Raw genomic sequence first — 17,533 nt, 5'->3', positions numbered from 1 at the left:
CGATGAGCTTAAGATTTTGTGGGAGGAGGGGGTCACTATGCAAGATATGAGCAGGCGCGATGGTCGACGGTCAGCCAATATTGGAGCCATTCTCATCTGGACGATGCATGACTTTTCGGGATTGGGAGAGTGCTCAGGTGAGCAGGCCTCTGTTCTCGCTAGTAATATCTATATTTTATCTCGTTCAATCAAGTATTCACTAGGTTGTGGTGTTGGAATAGATCTAGTTACCTCAGGTTATCATGCATGTCCATTGTGTGGGCCAGAGTTAGACTCCTGAAGGTCACGAACCATGAAGAAGATGGTATATCAAGGATACACTGCTTTCTTAGCGGAGGATCATGAACTCAAGGAAGGTTTCCTTGGATGACCTCCAACGTGTATGAACGCCGCAAAAGCTGGTACGAGCTGAAAATGGTCCACGTGGAATCACATCCAAATGGAATGCGGCGGTTCTCAGTTTTCTATGAGTTGCCATATTGGACCCACTTATAGTTCAACCACTTGTTAGATCCCATGCATATTTTCAAGAATGTGGGTAGCTTATTATGGAACCACATCACAGGAAAGAGAGACACTATAGGGGCACAAATGGATTTGAAGGAGGTAGGTAAGATGGAGGCGCTTTGGCCGTAGTCGAGTGCTGATGGTCACGTGCAGCTTCCTCACGCTCCTTGGGTTTTGTCCACTAAAGAAGAGCACATTGTGAAGCAAGTAATCAAGTCTATCTGCACTCCAACCGGTATGATGCGTTCTCTTAGGTCCGCATTTTCTAAAAACGACCAATTACCAGGGCTAAAATCCCATGACTGGCATAAGATGTATCAAGTTTTTACTACGAATGGATTGTAATTAGCGTGGGCATTTTGCTATTTGGAATGTAGCCATCATTCATAATGCTTTCTCATTTGTGGCAGTTTTTACTACCGATCGCGATCGCAGGATGTCTTACTCCAGAAATACACGGGGCCATTTACAAGTTGTCAAATTTGGTGCAATGGATCTCACAGAAGGAGATTAAGACGTCCTCTATTGAATCTGCGAGGCGGGGAGCAGTGGAGATGGTCTATCTCTTTGAGAAATACCTGCCCACCAGCATGCTCACGATACAAATCTACCTTCTTGTGTATCTTGTGGATGAAGTCGTGATTGCTCGACCTATCCATACGTGATGGATGTTCTTCTTGGAGCGCTTCATGAAAACCCTAAAAGGCTTTGTACAACAACAAGTTCGGCCAGCAGGTAGCATGGCCGAAGGTTGGTTGGTGTCTGAGGTGCTAGTGCATATTTCACAATGGCTACCAATGGTGGAACCAGACAATGAAATGCTATGGTCACGCTGAAGGATGATGATAGACTGACTGGAGATGTGGTGGCTGAAAATGGGGTAGAAAAAAGAATGGATGCCTCAATGGAAGAGAAGGTGAATCGCTTTTGTATGTTGTACCATGCCTCTATGGAGACGTGGCTCGCCAAGTACCAGATCGCTAGGTAAGATCAAGAGGAAGCGCGAGTTGAATTCCGATGTAGTACGCGTCATCGACCGATTCGAAACCCCGAAGGCATGGAGGAGATGCCATGGTTTATGTCAAGGCGATGGTTGCATGGAGCTTTGACCGCAGCGTCTCATGAAGGGACAGAGGTCTGAATGGAGGAATGGAAATTCTCGAGGGGATGTAGTCTAAAGGTGATGAGGGGTTTAGAATCTGTCGTATCTAAATTTTATATGCGACATCTAATTTGAGTGTTTCAATGTACAATACAAAATATATAGTGCATCATGGTCGCGTGGATGGCATTTTCGCATGGAGCGTATTGACAAAATGCGCTCCACAATGGACTGTGATATCATGGCAAGGTTCGAGCAAGAGAGCCGGTGACGAGAAATGGATCCAAACACGGTTGTGGATGAGATGGAGTATTTTGGGAACTTGCAAAGTATTTTTACGGTGGATTAGCGTAGCTTCTCCATGATACTATTCGATGTGCAGTGATTCAAAGTGGTACTTGGAGGAGTTGGCGCAACAGTTCGACGAGGTCCATCTAGATTTCTCAAAATAGATTCCAGAAAAAAATGGACGGATTTGCACGACACCTTTGTGTTGCCGGCCCATTGTGAACATGTGCATGGACTCATTTGCTTGCTAATTGTATTACGACATGGTTTATATCACAATGGTTTGAACTCTCTTGTACATGTTTGTGAACAAGTAATCTTCTATCCAAATCCCCAATAACCTTGATGGTGGTATGTTATACCTTCAACTCCCCGAAGTGCGAGAGTATATAATCAAAACAATGTTTTGAGCATAGATGAAGATAATATGCAAATAGAGGGGTCGATATTGCAACGGATGGAGGCCGTCGAAAGCTTGGAGCCAGCATCGGTTAACAATAATGGAAATATAGGAGTCCAAGAATTCTTTGAGAACGAGGCAGACTCATTCTTTTGTGGTGACATGTCTATCGACCTTCCAGTGTATGCAGAGTTGTGTCAGGAGATTAACATGGGACCATATGATACTTCATACTTGGAGCATCCACTTACTCAATTTGTTGACCAATCGCTTATAAGGGTACATAACATATGCATTTTAAGAGAGATTTTTTAAAATGATTTATATTACTGTGCTTTGTATGATTTAAATTAATTATTATAACATCATTTTTTATCTGTGCAGGTAACATTTTCAGGATGAGTCGAGGGATGAGCGATGAGGAGTTATAGGACATCTTCGCACGCATGTCTCCAGACGAGATCACCAAATTCAAAGAGATGGCAGACCACGAGCTGTCTCGGTCTTCGTTAGGGTGCTCTGCTAGATCTGCTTCAAGCGCGATTGGATGCTTTGGCTTCAAGTAGACGATCTCGACGCTCACGACTTGGGCTAGAGGGAGGGAGTGCATCGGGATCAGGGGGATGCTATAGAGATACATATGTAGTGAGCCTGCGGTTGACACGGGATATAGGTGCGACTCCTCGCTCTCGTGGCTCAAGTGGATGCTGTGGAGACATGGATATGGTGTCTTCATCTCGTCATTCAGCTGGCTGTGTCACCTCCAGGATTTGTCATACCTGTGGGGATGTCTACTCTAGTTACTCTAGCTTTTGCATAGCCCTCAGCAGGTGGCACCCCTGTGGGTGCCACTCTAAGAGAGATTACCCCCATCCGCACACCAGATGCAGAGGGGTCTCTTGGATATGCCCAGGAGCGTGGACGCAGATGGGAGAGGACCCATCTTAGGTAGACTCCTAGGGGTTATGGATATCTAGGTGATAGTTGGTCAAGAGCCATCATTATGAATGATGAGGGAAGGAGAGTGATGGCTCGCATGAGAGAGTTGTGCCAGCAAGTTTTTTGGCACAACGTCTTGGATCATTGGAAGAACATATCGGAGGGGAGCAAGGACTACATAGTAGCAGCCTTGCACAAGGAGTTTCCGGTGCGAGCGGCAGTAGATAGATTCTGTATGGCGGGCTGGATGATGGATTGCATGCGTGCATACATGTCACATAGATGATCCGATGCATACAAAGCAATCAAGAGTGGGGCTGCAAAGCCCGAGTGGTTAGATGCAAATGACTGGCGCCATTGAGGGAGGAGACTACAGATTCTCCAGGACGTTCGAGTCAATAGCACGAGGCGGTGAGGGCACGACTCGAGGCCGGAGTGGTCCATCATCTTGGGAGTGGCGGCCACAGGACATATTTGGAGGACTTTGTAAGTTTTTCTTTTGTTTTGCTTGTTTATTTTTTTGAAATATTCTTTGTACTGACAGACATGTTTCTAACAGCTAGCATTTTATTTTCTTTGCAGTACTACATTACAAATCGCGATCCGACTGGCCTTGAGACTCGATATGCAGAGAGGCATGGTCTCAGGGAATTGATCGACCGATTGTATAGATGCGGTGGCCTTGTAAGTCACTCATCTTTCTTATCCGTAGTTACCATGAGATATTTGAATGCATTATTGTATGGTGGATTGAAGTGTTTTTTCTTTTTCTGTAGAGTCCGTTCCATGCTCCTTTGCGGCGGCGGGACGAGCTTTCAAGGGACGGCGAGGATACGTAGCTCGCCCTTGGATCCCTGGAGCTCACACACCTTTATTTTTGAGTCGCCTGATCTATGTAGACATTTTCTATGTATTAGTGATATCCTGTCATGATTGTACCAATCACTTTTTATGCGATCATGTATTTATTTCATGTATCAGTTTTATGATTTCAGTATACATTGTTTTTGTTTGCAAGCGCATTGTACACAATAGTGCAGAAACTATTTTGTATGGCTCTCATAAAGCACACATTGCTATATGTGGTAGGGCAGCTTGCTTCCCTACCGCAAATTTTTTTTCCCTGTTACCGTCGCTATTAGCTTCGCAAATTTTATTGTTCGCATCGCTATTAGCATTGTTATGTGCATCACAAACTGTCACTATAAGCATCGGTATTGGCATCACTATCAGCCTCGCATCGGTATTTGCGATGCTGATAGCGTCACATCGGTATTTGTGACGCTGATAGCGTCACAAATACCGATGTGACGTTGATAGTGATCAGCGTCGCAAATACCAATGCGACGCTGATAGTGATGCCAATACCAACGTTTATAGCGACAGTTTGCGACGTGCATAATGACGCCAATAGCGACGCTGATAGCGACGCCAATACTGACTGTTCTATGGCATCGCCAATAACAAAGCTTTTTGCAATGACGGGGGAAAATTTTGTTGTTTGCATTTTCGTCGCTTTAAACATCGGTATAAGGCCTATATCGTATAGTGTTTTCAACTATAGAACAAGGCTATACATACTGGCAAGCCAGTCACTTAAGCAGAAGATATTGTGGGAAGCTCATGATTCCCCTTTCTCAGGACATCCTGGCTATGCCAAGATTCGCAATGCAGTTAGGAAGAGCTACCATTGGGAGAAGCTTAAAGGTGACGTTCTCAAATATGTCACCCAGTGTTTATCTTGTCAATATATCAAAGTCAAACATGTCAAGATGCCAGGGAAGCTGCAACCGCTTGATATTCCCCAAATGAAATGGGAATTCATGAGTATGGACATTGTTGTTGGCCTCTCCCAAGTTCAGGGAGGATACAACTCCATCATGGTTGTGGTTGACATGCTAACTAAGGTTGCACACCTTATTCCAGTAAAGACAAACTATAAAGCCTCGGACATTGCAAGATTGTTTATCAAGGAGATATTCAAGATACATGGGCTACCAAGAAGAATCATTAGTGGTCGTGATTCTCTCTTCACATCACACTTCTGGACAACTATCTTTGAAGCCATTGGGACTCAACTCTGTTTTAGCACAACTTACCATCCCCAAACAGATGGGCAAATAGAGCAAGTCAATCAAATCATCGAGGATATGCTTAGGGCATACTGCTGTCGTGAGCCGAAAAGGTGGATTCAATACTTTCCTTTGGTTGAATTTTCCTACAATGCTTCTTACCAGCAAAGCATTCAGATGACCCCTTTCCAAGCATTGTATGGTCATGACTATCGAAGCCCCCTAAACTTCTCTGATCCAACCTTGAGGGTTGAAGCTTCAAGGCAGATGTTGGAAGAGATGGATGACCAAATAAAGTCAATAAGACAGGACATCCAAGCTGCCAAGGATAGACAGAAGGCATACGCGGATTTGAAGTGTCAAGATAGAGTCTTCAAAGAAGGAGACATGGTCTTCATTTGCGTATGCCCTAAGAAGAGTTCCCTATCCTTAGGAGATTACAAGAAGCTAAATCCAAGGTATTGTGGACCGTACAAGATCCTCAAGTGCCTAGGACCTAATGCTTATAAACTGCAACTCCCTGAGAATCTAAAGGTTCATAATGTATTCCATATCAGTCTACTGAAGAAGTATGCACCTAATCCTAACCATGTACTTGATGGCCAACAAGTTGTAATGCCTAGTCAAGGAGTCCTTGAACTAAGGCCTGACAGGATCTTAGATATTAGGGAGAGACAACTGAGATCCAGAACCTTGAGAGAATGCCTCGTCCAGTGGAAAGATTATCTTGAAGAGGATGCCACTTGGATAGATGAAAGCACTCTCAACCACCATATCCCTAGTTTATCTCGAAATGAGGACATCTTGATTCCTCCAAGGGGAAGAGAGTGTAACATTCTGAACTTCACGCGTGAAATGCCTCTATAAAAGATAATTCAATTAAGTAAATGACAATTTTTTTAATTTATTATTCCCCTTATCCCCCCAACCGACTGTCATGCTGAAGGGGAAGGGGAATAGGAAGTGTAACTAAGCTCCTCGATGGAGCTTGTAGGAGAGGGAGGGCATTCGTGATGCACACAGGGGAGGGAGGATCCCCCTCCCCTCACCTATATAAATCAAAGGTGTGAAGGCTAAGGGGGGGTACTCGGTGTGCAAAATTGTGAGGGAGGGAGAGGTTGGAGACGTCGCCACTGCCAGTAAGCTTGATGAAGGGAGAGAAGAGTATATTAATGCTGTTGTTGTTGTGTGAGAGAGGGCCAATTGCTGCCTGGGTCGCTGCTGCCATAGAAAAGAGATTTGTCGTGGAGGGAGAAGGATAGATGCTGGTCGTAAGAGGGGAGACTCGCAGTCTTGACACTGAAATTTGACGCCGTGAGCCAGGAGGTCATCGCCATCTGCCATCGCAGTCTGCCCCATTCCATCAGCACGCTGCCGAATCGGTGTCTTCTTCCTCCCACGTGGCCCCAGAAGCTTAGAAGCTTCTTGGGGGAAGCTTCTAAGGTCCTGAGACCTCTTTCCTATGGCCTTTAAGAGTACCCCCCCCCCCCCCCCAACAAGTTTCCTCCTAAGGGCTCCATAAGCCCCTTTCCCCCCCTAAAATTCAACTTGAAGGGGCCTTCATGTGGCCCTTAAGCTTTTTTTTTCTTTTTCCATACAAAAAGTCCTTCTTAAAGGCCCTTCATACCCTTTCCACCCCCACATGAAAATCCACTCTTAAGGATCTTCTACACCCATTTTCCCCCTTTTCGAGGTTCTTTTGGAAACCTTAGCTACGAGGGTTGGTATTCCCTTCCCCCCCTTGGGATTCAAGAAAAGCCTCCTAGCCCTGGTCATGTGGGCTTACTAAAACACCCCCCTGCCCCAGGAATCCAAGGCCCTTCGTGTACCCCTTTCATACCCTCTATTGTTCCTCCTCTTCGGGATTCTTCCACCCAATTTCGCGTGATTTCCACCTAAATCCCTTTCCGTTTTTGCATACGAAGGAGACGGACAAGATCCTAACTCCGCACCCAAGGTGAAAAGGTTACATTCGAGATGGCTCCTAAGAAAGCCCAAGGCACAACCGCCGGAGGACCGTCTCCTAGCATCCACGTGGACATCTCACCACAAGTCTGGGTTTTCCTTCCTAATTTTTATTTGGTATTGTTATAATTCAATCGTGCCAGGATAATTGCTAGAGATAGGATTCATTTTTTGTCTTAAATTCTTAAGTTAACTCTGTAAGAATTAGCTCACGAGACAAAAAAGTTTGGTCATTAGTATTTTTGATAAAACGAACAAATAAAGTAAGCAGAAGATTGATATGCATTTCTAGCAAGACGTTTTGTGCATTTCAATGAATTGAAGACTAATTTACAAAACGGAATTAAGATAGTGCACTCGATTTAGGCATGGGAGTATAATTTGCATGTCACATTATTAGGACATACCTTCTGTGCAAATGAGCCATTATGGAAAGTGCTAATAACCCATAGGAAGTTGCAAGGCATGAAATGATTCTTATGTTGCATAACTCTAGTCAATTATCGTTTTTAATTGCATAATTATTAGTAAAAGATTGCTTGTCTTAGCATGAATCTTGCTCATAAGTTATAGGATGATTAATTAGAATTAGGTTATAACTAACCTAGGCTTGATCTTACATCAAAAAGTTAGGGTTGAAAATCAACTTATGCGTAGACAATGAGTCACGTGGTTATGGAAATCATATCGTAATTATCTTCAAGAATAGATAGGTTAAATTGGCATAAACCTAAACACCTAAAAACCGCAGAGTACTCGTTTAGAAAAGGATCAATTCAATGCGACGTATCCCAAGGAACTGATGAGGGTTAGCCCAGTGGAGACATTTACCTAGTCGCACGTATTGCCAAAAACTGAAAATCCTAAACCCTAAATACTTGCCCACATTCACAGAATGTAGGGCGAGAAGTGTTCTAGGGTTTTCCTCAGAACCTCTTGCTAAAATGATGAAACTCAAAACCCTAGGACTGACAAGTCGGCCTAATGCCATCAAGAACAGACTATTTCGTGACTCCATTCGATGGGTAAATAGTCCCATAGTTGATGCGACACTTGTGTGAGAAGTGGTAAAGTCGCATGATCTTGTGATTTGATCACAAGGGAATGGCCGAATTCCTCGGAATGAGATTGGGAGACTCTTACGCAAGTTATCTTGCAAGAGGATGAATAGTCTTCCTAATATAGTATCTTTCTTGAGTAAAGATAATTGCTTGGAAGCAAAAGACCAGTCAATAAATTGGAATAACATATGAACTTAAGGTTTTGACCAAGTCGGGTTAATAGGGTATGCCCTAACCTAGGATATAGGGGATCTTGCCAAATCACAATTGATCTCAGATCGAGTGCTAGATGCCTTCAGGAAGAAGGATTCACTCCTTAGCAGTTGGCCAACAATAACGACCAATGGAAATGATTGTGTTTGTTACAGATTTAAGAGTACTGTTTTGCTTTGTTTGATCAATGAATTAAAGGATAAATGGATATCTTATGCTTCAAATTGAAGGCCTGAAGGGAGAGGTAGCTTTAGTTACCCCCGATTGCCTACCTGACCCTAACCAAGGGGGTTGTTAACTACACCGAGAAGGTGGACCGAACCTGCTGCGAGAGGTCTCTTCGTTGAGCACTACTTAGAGCAAGAGGACGCTTGGGTGCCATGGGGGGCTCTGGCCGTAAATCCCTCGCCTTCCGAGCCCTGCACAAGAGGCTAACATGACTCGGGATTGGATCTCAAGGCCCGCATACTAGTCTATGGGCAGAAACTTCGATTAGTGATCCCTGTGGATTGCTGGATAGCCTTCGGGCAGATTGTGGATAAGCCTACGGGCTAGAATTTATGTATTTCAAAGACAAATATGATAACCTATTAAAAAGGAACTTGTTTGATATTGCTTTTCTATGTCAAGTGCTATGATTACGTGAAGAAATCAGTGCCTAACGGGCTAATTAAGGAAGTTGATTGATATATGTCCAACTAAATGTGTTAGGTAATTAAATAACTAAAACAACATGAGGAAAGTGCGGTGGATGTGACCATAGGTCTATTCTATGGATGGGTGGTCCCGGTTGGCCGGGAACTTTTCTCAATCAAGATGGACATCGTCAAAGAACACGAATAACAAAAGCGTTGACCTAGAGTTATAATTGATCCCGATTTACGTTGTTTTAGGGGAACAGAATGGGACTATTCTCTATGGCAGAGAGGTTGAGCTTCGCATCCCTCTCGTTTCCCATTCTCCTTGAACCAAGTGCAGCGTGAATCCACTTTGGACCTGGTGTTTCTGCGTAAAGTAGTTTGCTTAGGTTCGACGCTAGTTGCTGTTAGGAAATGACCAATAGGGAAAACCCTAATTCAGGTCGGTCCTAAGTGGGAACGGCCGGAATACTTCCGCTACATGGCAGACGTAGAAAGTCCTAGATTGCAAACCCCATAACATTCCATGGGAGTGCCGAGCCAAGCTTTCTAGACATCCTTTCCGATGGACTGCTAAGACATGTCCTGAAGATACGAGTGGACACGTTACATCTAGATCTCCGGGAGGTGGGCAAAGTTCCCCCCAAGCCGGGTATCCCTTCAGGGTCTTAAGTGGTAAGGGAGGGTCATCTCTCTTTTGTCTTGCCACCTCGCCTGGCATCGGTCTTTTTCCTTAGCCAGAGTATACATGGCAAACATTTTTTATAAGCAATCAGCATGAAATGCATTGGAAAGAAGACATTTGGCCTTTTCATGAGATGCAAAGAATGACACAAGTTGGGGTATTGGTTGCTACTTACCTAATTACAATGGATATTATTCATTTTGAGCTCATCCAAGATCATAAGACAAATGGGGGTTAATGTCAGCCATTACAATAAATTTGAGGAAGAGATATGATGCATGCACACAAAGAGGAGTGAACTATTAAACCTATGCAATCTCGAGTCTCTCCAACAATGGATTAAGCTCAGCAAGTAGTTAAATTGAGAGATTAAGATTAGATTGGCATACCTCTTTAATGCTTGGGACGACCGTTGAAGCATAAGTCATCATGGTGCCCGATTGCTCCATTGATCAATTCCAGTTGTTGGTTGGACATCCGTGGAAGAATACTTCAGCATGCGAATGCTCTTGCTGATGAAGAAGGCTCCCATGCTTATCCTCGACCTTGAGCTTCAAGGATGGGAAGCTTAAAGTGAAGCTTCCATGGCTGCCCACAAAGCTCCCATGCATGTTGAGCTCAATGTCTTCATCCGGGCAAGAGAAATCATTCATGGGTTGAAGTGCTTGTGGGATATGAGCTCTCAAGGTCAGGGATGGCTTCAGCTTGAAGAATCCATGGCTGTCCCAATCTGTGTCAAACTGTCTAGCTATTGTCCACCCTAAAGGTTGAATCCCGAAATCAAAAGTGCCAAGGGGGAAGAGATGTTGAGATATCGAGCTCCACTCGTGATACGCCAGGGTGACCGTTGTATATTTATGTCACCGACTTGTCAGTTGCAGACGCGGTTGGTACACCGCCCATGAATAATAGCTACATGATAGCTATCCTTATCTACTCTAGTTCGTGGCTCAGTTAGTATGCCACCTTAGTTAGTTAAGTTTGGTTTGAGACCCATATATAGGGTTCTTCTATTTCTTTGTACTTGAGTTCTTTTGTCTTACACAACTAAGAAGAGGAAAACTGTTTTCAGCCTCCACCCTTGTGTGTCTTCCCCCATTGTGCAAGCAAGAAAGCTTCAAGCGAGACTCCTTCCTTCTCTCCCACAATCTTGACATGGTATCAGAGCCTTGTTCGTGGTAAGGAGCTCAAGAAAGCAAGCCAAGCTCGCGGTGGTCTGGTAAGAGGAGCAGTGTTGCTTTCATTTCCTGTTTTGGGAGCAGATCTCTGCAGGTAGCACAGCCGGAAATTGCAGGAGTGCATTGTCTCAGGTTGAGACGCCCTTCGCGGTGAAGCAAGAGGGCAATATATGCTACGGGAAAGGGCTTTAGCCCTGGGCGACCTTGTTTTTTTGATTTGAGGCCATTTCGGGGCCTGTTTTGCAGACGGAAGTTTTCTGCACGCACTCAAGAAAAGGCTCAGTTTTATACTGTGCGACCACTGTTCTACAGGTCGGTGAAAAGTTACTGTAGAAATTGCATCGTATGCTTGTGCGCAGAGACATTGGGAGTTTCAGAATCATCCTTGGTTCCTGTTTATGCAAAATCGTCACTAGGAAGTGACTGTGTGGTCAAATACCACTTTCGCCAGTTTTGCAGATTTGCCCTTGTGAGGGTGAAGCTGTGTTTTTTGCAGTGACAGAATTTCTTGCAGTATTCTGTAATGGCGTCTGATTCTCTTTCACAGATTGTCACTGAAAAGCTTGACAAGAACAACTTCCAGGCATGGAAGTTTAGAATGACGAATTTCCTTATGGGAAAAGGATATTGGGAATTTGTTGCAGGAAATGAAGAAGAACCAGTTCTTCCTGATGTTCCCAATCAACAACAAATGCAGGCATTTAAAACATGGCATGAGAGAGCCAGGAGGGTTATGTATTGGCTGTCTATCAGCATTTCAGACTCTATGATTGTGCATATTCAGGATGCAAGTACGCCAAAGGAGGCATGGGATACTTTGTCAAAAATGTATAGCACAAATACGCAAGCCAGGAAAATGCAGCTCAAGCAAGAGTTGCACAATGTGCAAAGAGAAAATATGAGCATCAACGACTACCACATGAAGGTGAAGAAGATTGCAGATGCACTTGCTTCCATTGGGTCGCCAGTGGAAGATGATGATTTAGTTTCCGTGACCTTGAATGGTCTAGGAAAGGATTATGCACAGTTTCGGACATCCATTTCAGTTCGTGAAAGATTTCCTGATTTTGAGGAGTTGATTGCTCTTCTAATTTCTGAGGAGCAGAGAAATGGTGGTGCATCTTCTTCAGGAGGAACTTCAAAAGAAGCTGTCTTCTACTCAAATGCTGGAAGAGGTAGAGGCAGAGGTAGAGGAGGCCGATTTGGAGGCCGTGGTAGAAATCAGAATATGCAGCAAACTCAAGAAAACCAGTCCTATGGAGGAGGACGTGGTAACTCTAGAGGCAGGGGGAGCCAAAGAGGTCGTGGTTGATGGCAAAGAGGTCAAAATGCAAACAGTAATGTTGAATGCTACTATTGTGGTAAAATGGGTCATATGGCTAAAGACTGCTATAAAAAGCAGAATGACATCATGAATGGAAAACTGCAACAAGGGAATTATGCATCTTCTAACAGACAGGGTGATGACAGAAATGAGCATTTGTTCATGGTGCAGCACATGAACAATTCTGTGACAAGTGCAGAAGAAAGCAATGATGTATGGTATGTTGACTCAGGTGTATCAAACCACATGACAGGTCATGCAGAATGGATGGAGGATGCAAGGAAAATGGAAAAACCAGGATTTGTGGAGACTGGTGATGATACTGCACATCCTATTGTGCAGATTGGAAAAATTCCTTTGTCTATGCAGGATGGGAAAAAGAAATACCTGTCCGATGTATTTCATGTCCCGAATATCACCAAGAATCTGGTTTCAGTTGGTCAAATGGTTGAACAGGGCTTGCAGGTCAGATTTAATCCTCATGGATGCTTTGTTGAGGATATGAAAAATAAAGGTCGCTTGATAGCAAAAGGAAAGAAGAAGGGCAGAATGTTTACATTGGATGCAGACATGTCTGAATTGAGTGCAGCAATGTTTGCACATGGGACCGGTGTAGTTGCAGATATTGATATCTGGCATAAACGCATTGGTCATGTTAATGTACAGCGACTTAAATCAATGCAGGCCCAAAATATTGTTGCAGGATTGCCCAAATTCAAGGTTGCAGAAATGCATAAGGTATGTGAAGCCTGTCAGTTTGGAAAACAGGCAAGGAAACCATTTCCTAGACATGTTCAAGAGAGTGAGAAGCCATTGGAATTAATCCACTCTGATGTGTGGACTACTAAAGCTGCATCTCTTGGAGGCTGTCATTATTTTGTCACTTTTATTGATGACTATAGCAGAAAAGTTTGGGTGTATTTTATGAAAAAGAAAAGTGAAGTTTTTGGGCATTTCAAAACCCTTAAAGCTATGGCTGAAAAAGAAACAGGTCTGCAAATAAAATGCCTGATGTCAGATGGAGGGGGAGAGTACCTCTCAAATGAGTTTGCAAAGTTCTTGCAGGAGCATGGCATAAAGCAGCAATATTCATGCAGTTATACCCCACAACAAAATGGAATTGCAGAAAGAAAAAACAAACATATTGGAGAGGTGTCTCGTGCCATGCTCAATGAAAAAGACCTGCCAGATTTTTATTGGGCTGAAGCAGTTGCTACAGCAGTCTACATAATGAACAGGACTCCCACTGCAGCAATACATGGAATGACTCCAGAGGAGAGGTATACTGGTAGGAAACCAGATATTTCTCATCTGAAAATTTTTGGTTGCATTGCCTATGTACATGTGCCAGATGAGCTGAGATCCAAGTTGGATCCAAAAGCTGAGAAGTGCATCTTTATTGGTTACTCTCTGCAGCAAAAAGGGTATAGATGCTATAACCCTTCTACTCGTAAGTTTACAGTGAGCAGAGATGTTGTTTTTGATGAGATGAGTAGCTGGTATAAACCAGTAAATGTGATTGATGATGTAGATGCACAAAATGGTAATGCTACACAGAATTCACAGCAGCAGTCACAAAATATTAGTGGACCTGGAGCGTCCTCTAGCAGTGGTTCACATTCTTCGCCATGGACAGGCAGATTGAGATCAGGAGAATCTTCTCAAAGCAATGCAGATAGTGGTATGCAGGTATCACGAAAAGGAAAAGAGAAGGTTGATCAGCCCATGTTTGATGTGAATGCAGGTCACTCTTATGTGGATGGTGAATCCAGTGGCTCAGAACAGAGCATTGATGATGAGTTGGGTATTCCTTCTATTGTTACACCTGGAGTAAGGAAGACCAGGGATGTTTTGAGAGCACCTGGGAGTGAACCTACTTTGCGCAGGTCTACGAGAGCTAGGTATCCTGTGGATAGGCTGAAATATGATGGATTTACAGCCATTCACTATGCATATATGGTCAAGGTGATACAGGAACCAGAACCCACTTCTTTTGAGGAAGCCATGGGAAAAGAAAAATGGGAGAAAGCCATGGATGAAGAAATGGATGCCTTGGAAGCAAATGCTACATGGGAGTTAGTACCTTTGCCTAAAGGTAAGAATGCAATTGGCTGTAAGTGGGTTTATAAGGTGAAGCACAATGCTGATGGTTCTGTGAACAGATACAAGGCAAGATTAGTAGTCAAGGGGTATGCACAAACATATGGCATTGACTATGAAGAAACATTCAGTCCGGTTGCAAGGATGGCAACCGTAAGAGCAGTCATTGCTATGGCTGCATCAAAGGGATGGTCTTTACATCAGATGGATGTAAAGAATGCCTTCTTGCATGGTGATTTGCAAGAAGAGGTCTATATGGAGCAGCCACCAGGTTATGTGCATGCTGTTCATCCTGAGTTTGTTTGCAGGTTGAAGAAAGCCTTGTATGGCTTGAAGCAAGCACCTAGAGCATGGTCTGACAAGATAGGACAGTATCTTGTCACTATTGGCTTTCAGATTTCCAAGGCAGATTTCTCACTTTATGTGAGAAAAACAGAGAAAGGTATTATGCTGCTTGTCATTTATGTTGATGATTTGATTATGACAGGTGACAGTGATGAAGATATCCTTCATGTGAAAATGCTATTGAAGCAGAAATTTGAGATGAAGGATTTGGGAGAGCTGCGTTATTTCTTGGGCATTGAGGTGATTAGATCACCAAGTGGGATACAGCTCTTGCAGAGGCAGTATGGATTGGACATGCTGTCCAAATATGGGATGACAGGCTGTAAGCCTATTTCAATTCCTTTGGAGCAAAATGTGAAGCTGAGCACAGATGCAGGTGAGCTTCTAGAAGACCCTACTATGTACAGACGCATAGTAGGAAGTTTGATTTATATGACTATTACCAGGCCAGATTTGAGCTATGCTGTTGGATTGGTAAGTCAGTTTATGCAGGCTCCAAGGAAACCGCATTTGGATGCGGCTAGACGCATACTCAGGTATGTGAAGTCCACATTGCAGTATGGACTATTTTATCAGACTGGGGTTCAGATACAGCTGCATGGATACACTGATGCTGATTGGGCTGGTAGTATTTCTGATAGAAGATCTACCAGTGGATATGTGTTCTCTTTTGGGAGTGCTGCAGTCACTTGGAGCAGCAAGAAACAGCCTACAGTTGCCTTGTCGAGCACAGAGGCTGAGTACAGGGGTGCAGCAATGGCTGCATGTGAGGTAGCTTGGTTGCATAAGCTACTTTATGATATGCATCAGCCTTCAGATGGGTCAGTTGTCATTTATTGTGACAACATGAGTAGTATACACTTGGCAAATAACCCAGTCTATCATGCTAGAACAAAGCACATTGAGGTGCATTATCACTATGTGCGAGAGAGGGTTTTACTAGGTCTTATTGATCTAGTTTATGTCAGTACAGAGGATCAGGTAGCTGACATATTTACGAAGGCATTGGGCGCAGAGAAGCTGCGCAAGTTCAGAGACCTGCTTGGTGTGGAGGAATTGGGATTGAGCTCGAGGGGGAGTGTTGAGATATCGAGCTCCACTCGTGATACGCCAGGGTGACCGTTGTATATTTATGTCACCGACTTGTCAGTTGCAGACGCGGTTGGTACACCGCCCATGAATAATAGCTACATGATAGCTATCCTTATCTACTCTAGTTCGTGGCTCAGTTAGTATGCCACCTTAGTTAGTTAAGTTTGGTTTGAGACCCATATATAGGGTTCTTCTATTTCTTTGTACTTGAGTTCTTTTGGCTTACACAACTAAGAAGAGGAAAACTGTTTTCAGCCTCCACCCTTGTGTGTCTTCCCCCATTGTGCAAGCAAGAAAGCTTCAAGCGAGACTCCTTCCTTCTCTCCCACAATCTTGACAAGAGAGAGAAAAGCTAAATCAATGCCCAGGAGTGGTAGGGAGTGGCCAGGAAGTAGTGGAGAAATGGTAGGAGGACTGGGGAGGGGTAGGGTAGCCAACGCAAAATATGTCGAAAATTGTGGGGTTGTCTTGGAGGCCTTCTAGGCAGCAACTCCCCCTAGTCCACTACATGATCAGTAGCTTGGGGGCTCATGGAAGGTGTTCCGAGGCTCGTTGATGTTGGGGAGCACCCTCAGTCAGATCTTGGGGTTTCTTTGGGCTGGCAACCATGGCAGCTTGCAGGAGAAGAGAGAGAGAGGGTTGGGACAAAAAGTGACTGAGGTTTTGCCCTCTTCCAACTCATGGGACTCTAAAATTGGTTCGGAACTCTTAAAATTTTCATGAAAATAAGTGATGACCTACTATTTTAAGTGTTTTACCTACAATCCTTCTTCCTGTACTTGTACCTATAAGCTAAGTAACTAGGGTTTTTGGGATTTGAAAAGGGAGAAAGGGGAAAGATGAAAAGAACCAAATATTGAAGCTCTGATACCAATTGTAATGAAAGAAGCTGGGAGAAGAGAGAAGAAGAGCTGACGAGAGAGAAATGGAGCAAGAAGAAGAAGAAAGAAGACTAGAAGAAGAGAGAGAAAGAGAGACGGGAGAAGAGAAGGGAGGAGGAAGCCATGGAAGATAGAGATGAAGGTGAAGAGTATGATCTTGATAATAATTGGTTGCCCTAATCTGGGGCTCTTACACCTTAAATAACCCGATCAGTGTGATGGGGTGTCTAAACCCTAGTCGGTGTATATCCTACTTGTTTACACGCACATGATGTAGAGGATATACATATAGTAACTTCCTCAAGTATAGATCATCTCGATTGGATCGATAGAGATGGCAATAACAAGAATTGAGAAGGAATTGGGTAGAGTCTTGATTCTACAGGGGTACAAGATATGAGATTCGACTTAGAAAGATAGCAAAGTATCCCCCTTGTCTTTGCAATAAGAATTCTCTCTCTCACTCTTCTCATGCCTGTCTCTCTTTCTCTTCTCTCTTGATTCGAGAAGAGTCTCTTCCCTTGATTTAGACTAACTTCCTCTATGGCTTCTCTTGTGTGGGAGCTTTCGCTCAACCTCTAAGACCCATGGACCACTTATTGTTCAAGCGTTCCAAGCCGAGCACTAATGGCTACCTCTCACATAGCCGACGTGCCATTCATATCTACGGGTGTAGTGAGCTTACCTCCAAGTCGATTAAGTTAACTCCTCTCTTGCGCACTTCGGTAGCTCCACGATCCAAG

The sequence above is a fragment of the Lygodium microphyllum genome, chromosome 17 (genome assembly GCF_053477565.2).
Source record: "Lygodium microphyllum isolate KBCC chromosome 17, Lygodium_microphyllum_v1.1.10, whole genome shotgun sequence".
NCBI classification, from domain to species: domain Eukaryota; kingdom Viridiplantae; phylum Streptophyta; class Polypodiopsida; order Schizaeales; family Lygodiaceae; genus Lygodium; species Lygodium microphyllum.
This window is presented reverse-complemented; position numbering follows the sequence as displayed.